We start from the raw sequence: 6,228 nt of genomic DNA, 5'->3' as shown, positions 1-6,228 counted from the left end.
CCCAGGCGCCCAATAAAATCTTTTTTTAAAAAAAGCGTCTTTGCACGTGATTTAAGGGTGGACACACGACATAGCCCTGGCCAACGGCCCATGAATAGAAATTAAGGTGGGAGGGATTTCAGGAGACCCATGTGTGAGGAGAAGCAGCCCTTCCTGCCTTTAATCAAGAGATGGGGAAAGGGGCACCTGGTTGGCTCACTTGGTGGAACATGCAGCTCCTGATCTCAGGATTGTGAGTTTGGGCCCCAGGTTGGGTGTACAGATTTCTTAAAAAAAAAAATCTAAAAAAGAAAAAAAAAAGATACGAGGATACAGTGCCAAGAGCTGTAGCATCCGTCTTGTGAGCTCGGGGAGAAGAAGCCACAGGCTCGATCACAGCCATGCTGCCCTGGAGCTGTGATCTAGTTAAGGCAATGAATGCAGCAGTCCTGTGCTGGCCCTGCAATTCTCATTTCTAAGCCGCCAAAAGCATCCCTGACTGATATACTGAGAGATGCTAACGTCTCCCATGACTTCAACTGCTGGCTTTCCACGGATACCTCCCAGGTTTATATGTTTAATTCAGACCTCTTGCCCACAGCATCACACACATCTTCCTGTGGATGTGCCTCGAAGCTAATGTCTAAAACAAAACACCATCTATAGATCCTCTTGTGCTCAGACCAAGTCACTTTGCCTTCTGTCATCCTGCAGTACTTTATTCTTACTTCTGCTAGAGCACTTTTCCCATGGGTCTATTTGTTTTAACTGTCTTTCCCTCTAGAATTTAAGCTCCCAGAGGGCTGGAAACTCATCCATCTTTAAATCCTTGGTATCAAGTAGGAGCTCATTAGGTTCTCGTTGAACAAATCAATTTGCAAATGTTTAGAATGTTCAGATGCATTCAGCTGTAAGTGATACATTACCTAAAGAACAGTAACTCCAGTTGTAAAGGCATTTCATTATTTCACAAAACATAAGGTCTGGGGGTAAGTGGTTCCAGGATTAGTTAAGCCACTCAGCAAGGTCAAGGCACTGAGTCAGAATCTCAGGGGTTCTCTTGACTCAGGATCTCTGAGAATCTGAGATTCTTCATGGTTTTAAGGTAGCTGTCACAGTTCCAACACATCCTTCCGCAAGCTGCCTCCAAACAGGACACAACAATGTGGATGGTCAGGTCTTGGTGGCAGGAAAAGGGATTCCGCTTCACATACTTCTCTTTTTGGGCAAGACAAATCCTTTTATTTTATTTTTTAAAGATTTTATTTATTTGACAGAGAGAGACACAGCGAGAGAGGGAACACAGGCAGGGGGAGTGGGAGAGGGAGAAGCAGGCTTCCCGTGGAGCAGGGAACCTGATGCAGGGCTCAATCCCAGGACCCCGGGATCATGACCTGAGCCGAAGGCAGATGCTTAACGACTGAGCCACCCAGGCGCCCCTAGGCAAATCCTTTTATTGTTGATTGCTCCAACCACTTATATGCTCCCTTGGACCGATTGCTGGCCAAGGGGACAGCAATTAGCAGGAATGGCTTAGACCAATCCCAAGTCATCCTTGGTGCTGGGCACACTGCTGTATGGGAAAAGCAGGGTTCTGAATCAAGGCAGAAGAGGGAGTATCTGCTGGACGGGTGATCAACGATACTTGCCACTGTTGTGTTCTGTCCCGGTCCAAGTTCTTCCGGAACCCTCACTGCTTTCTTGGGCACTTCCAAGATACTTGTAGCTCTGCGATGAACCTGTCCCTATATGCTCCATGTTTAGTGACCATAGTGGAGGCTGATGATGGGCAGTCCCGCAACTCCCCCAGTATCAGGGCTGCTGCAGATAATTGTGAGGGTTGGTTGTTGCACATAGGGGTTAGGGTCAAGGGGAGCAAGCCAGGGTTGAAAATCCAGCTTCAACTCTGCTCACCGAGCCATGCTCTGTGGCATGGGGTTGTGTCTACTTGGAGGGAGGGGCATCTTGCTCCAATTCTCACAAAGGTACCCTAAGGGCTAGGGCTGCCCTGCCTTCTGGAAAAGCTGTGCTAATTTATACACCCACCAGCAGTATGTGAGAATGTGGGTCTCTCTGCATGCTCTCCACTACTAGATCTTATCACTCTAGAAAATCTTTAATAGGGGCACCTGGGTGGCTCAGTCGTTAAGCATCTGCCTTCGGCTCAGGTCATGATCCCAGGATCCTGGGATCGAGCCCCACATTGGGCTCCCTGCTCTGCGGGAAGCCTGCTTCTCCCTCTCCCACTCCCCCGCTTGTGTTCCCTCTCTCGCTGTGTCTCTCTCTGTCAAATAAATAAATAAAATCTTAAAAAAAAAAAAAAAAGAAAATCTTTAATAATCTCTTATTTGGTCCTGCTGACTTCTCTATAAATTTGCTATCTACCCTCAGATTTATCTTCCCCCAAATCTTAAATCAGTCACCTCCTTGCTCAAGATCTTCTCGACTATCTCTTAGGTTTAAGCTAAACCCCTTGTTTGGTATTCTGGGCCCCTCGAGATTAGGCCCCACCCGGTGCTCCCGGCCTTATTTCTCATGACGAATCTTTTGCCTAAGCCAAATGTGTCCTTATGGCATTCTCCACCCTCAAATTCCTTTCCTCTTTTCTGCTCCTTCTTGAAGCCATGGCTCAGATCCCATCTCCTGCAGAAACATTCTTGGGCCACTCTGCCCTGTCCTCTTATCACCTCTGAATTCCTTCAGTTCAGTGGTTTTCAACCTTGGCTGCACGTTGGAGTAACCCAGGGAGCTATAGAACATACCGACGCTTGGATCCACCCACAGACATTCTGATTTAATTGTTCTGGGTGCCAGACTGGACACTGGGATCTTTAGACTCTCCAGGTGATTCTAATGTGCAGCCAAGTTCCAGAACCACCTCTCTCTCTGTCTTTTTTTTTTTAAGATTTTATTTATTTGACAGAGAGAGAGACAGTGAGAGAGGGAACACAAGCAGGGGGAGTGGGAGAGGGAGAAGCAGGCCTCCTGCTAAGCAGGGAGCCCAATGCGGGGCTCGATCCCAGGACCCTGGGACCATGACCTGAGCCGAAGGCAGATGCTTAACGACTGAGCCACCCAGGCGCCCTAGAACCACCTCTTGAAATCACATGGACTTTTGCCTTGCATACGGGAGAGCTCTCTGGGGGAGCTTTCGAAATCAAATTCCTGGCGGGCACCCCACACAGGTTCTGATATCTCTCATCTTTTTAAAGCTCCCCAGGTGATCCTGATGTGCAGCTTGATTGAGGCCCACTGTGCTGCCATGCTTATATACATATTTTTTAATACTTCTCATGGGGCCAGGTACGGAGGAGGTGCTTGATAACATCAAAGTGTTTCTACATTGACTAGGGAGAAATAGAACGACATAAATGTGTAAAGGAGAGTTGACCACTGTAATGTGCTGTGCAGGTATAAGAGTTTCTTCTTTTTTCTTTAAAGATTATTTATTTCTTTATTTGACAGAGAGAGACACAGCGAGAGAGGGAACACAAGCAGGGGAAGCGGGAAAGGGAGAAGCAGGCTTCCCGCAGAGCAGGGAGCCCGATGCGGGGCTCGATCCCAGGACCCTGGGATCATGACCTGAGCCAAAGGCAGATGCTTAACTGACTGAGCCACCCAGGCGCCCCCTTATGACGTTATTTTTAAAGAGCTCACTAAGACCCCTTTGTATGCTTACTCCACAGTTTTTATTCTTTTGTCCTTGAACATTTTATTTTATTTAAAGATTTTATTTATTTATTGGAGAGAGAGAATGAGAGAGAGAGAGAGCACATGAGAGGGGGGAGGGTCAGAGGGAGAAGCAGACTCCCTGCCGAGCAGGGAGCCCGATGCGGGACTCGATCCCGGGACTCCAGGATCATGACCTGAGCCGAAGGCAGTCGCTCAACCAACTGAGCCACCCAGGCGCCCTGTCCTTGAACATTTAAAAAATATTACAAATGTCACTGCAAGGAGTATCTGTGCACCTTTGATTTTTTTTCCTCCTGCTCGGAATAAATTCCTAGAAGTGTGATTTCAGTGGCATGGGATTTGCCTAATTTTTAGGGCCTGTGACACAAACTGCCCATTTGCCCTCCAGGAAGGAGAGCAGAAGAGCGGGCTGCCCACTTCTTGCATCCTTGCCAACACTGGGTATTAGAATTCCTTTTCATCTTGGTCAATTTGAAAGATTTTTTTAAAAAGATTTTTTGGACGGCAACTGTAATGCCATTGTGGTTTTTCCCACCTCAAAACCAATGTTTGCAGGTCATGATGTAGAGATACACGGTGGCTTTCCCAGTCCTTTGTCTCCAAGGCTGTTGCTTCTGACACCTTGTAAACCCCCCAGTGAAGACAGATAAACAAATGACTTGATCTGGGCTGAGATTCCCCAGATACCTGCTCCCAGATAAATATTTGGTGGAGAGTAAGGTCGCTAGAAGTCTGAAGTTAAATATCCTCTCACCCCTCCTCCAATAAAGGGAGGAAATATTTTGGAACTGATGTAAAAACATCTTTGTGATTTTGCCTAAGCAAACAAACCTGACACCCTGTTTTAAGTCCAGGAGCTGGGGATCCACCCCCGGGGTAGATGTCCTATCCTTTCACACAGCAAGTGGTGCCTTTGTGTGGCTTCAAGGCTCTGCTGGCTCTTTGGGAGTTTGATTTGGGAAAGGGGGGAACAAAAGACGACTTAAATTGCTGCCATCTATCCCCAGGATGAATGGCTACATGATGGTGCTGATGAACAATTTGCATCTAAGAGGTGGTTTGGGAGTTTGGTGAATAGCCTATGATTGCAGACAAACACCACCTGCCATGCTGGCCCCCGCAGCTCCCCTTCTGCTTGGGAGGGAGAGTTTTCTCCTGGGCAGAAAAGCTCTTCTCCTTTTCCTCCACTCCCCAGTGCTTCTATGCTAATGCTTTGGAGCTTGCCGAGAAAACTGGATTTACAGGAAGTCTAGCCGGTTTCTCTGGGGAGAAGGAAGAGCCGTTTCCAGTGGAAATTTGTCTACATTTTGATTCAGTTGCAAAAATGGTGGTTGCGAGGCCTTTTCCCAGTCTGTGGACTGCATGCTTGTAGGAATGCACATTCCATGGCCCTACACCAGACCCTAGGTAGGCCGGAATCTACATTTTTAACAAGCACCCCTGGGTGATCTTACGAACTCTAAGGCAATGGCTTCTAAACTTAGGTGAGCCTCATAAATCCCTGGAGGGGGTTAAAAACCATAGCTCCTCAGGCCCTAACCTCTGAAGATTCTGATTCCATAGACCAGGAATCTGTGTGTGGAAAGTGGGAAGGTTTCTCCCAAGGGATTTTGGGAAGCAGCCAAGTCTGGGAATCACAGTCCTAAGGAATATATCAGAGGTGAAATATTGGGAGCCTCTCCATTCCTTCTATAGTACCTGGAACAGAAAAGCAGGGAAGGAGGCTGAGGTGCTAGGATCCACTCTGGGGGTTGTCTTTGCGTACCTCTTTAGACCTGAGCCTTACTTGTCGAGATGGGTGATAACTCCAGAGGCTGAGAGGCCCTCTGCACCAACCCCTCATGTAGTCCTGGGTGGGAACTGCATCCTATAACCTGATTTCAGCACTGAGCACATCTGAGCAGGGGGAGGCTATGAGGTGGCCTGGAAAGAGCACTGGACTAAGCAGGTAGGAAACTTTCCTTCTAAGTTTGACCAACTCCATGAACTTGGGCAACTTTACCTCACCTCTCTAGTGGGGTTTTGATGTGTAAAATGAAGATAATAATTACCATTCTAGACACTGTGTGCAATTTATTAATATAAGGAGGAATGCAATAATAAACAGCAGCAGGAAAACACATGAAATCACAGAAAAGCAAATTTAAGTCAACTTGAAATACCATCATTTCACATACGTGGACAATTATTTTTTTAAATGAAGAGTCCTTGGGGCAACCAGGGGGCTCAGTTGGTTAAGTGTGCAACTCTTGGTTTCGGCTCAGGTCATGATCTCAGGATTGTGAGACTGAGCCTCACGTCGGGCTCTGTGGAGCCTGCCTGAGATTCTGAGACTCCACAGCGTCTTCCGGAGATTCTCGCTCTTCCTCTCCCTCTGCCCCTCCTGCTATGGTCTCTCTCTCTCTAATAAATAAATAAATCTTGGGGGAAAAAAAGAAGAGTCTTTAATGCTGGTGAAGTTGTAGTGAAATTGGTGCCCTCATAGACTGCCAGGAAACAACGTAAATTGGTGCTTATTTCTTGGAAAGTGATAAGGAACTTTGTTCCAAGAGCCAT

This window comes from Leptonychotes weddellii, chromosome 15 (assembly GCF_054177405.1).
Source record: "Leptonychotes weddellii isolate Sample4059 chromosome 15, ASM5417740v2, whole genome shotgun sequence".
In the NCBI taxonomy this organism is placed as follows: domain Eukaryota; kingdom Metazoa; phylum Chordata; class Mammalia; order Carnivora; family Phocidae; genus Leptonychotes; species Leptonychotes weddellii.
This window is presented reverse-complemented; position numbering follows the sequence as displayed.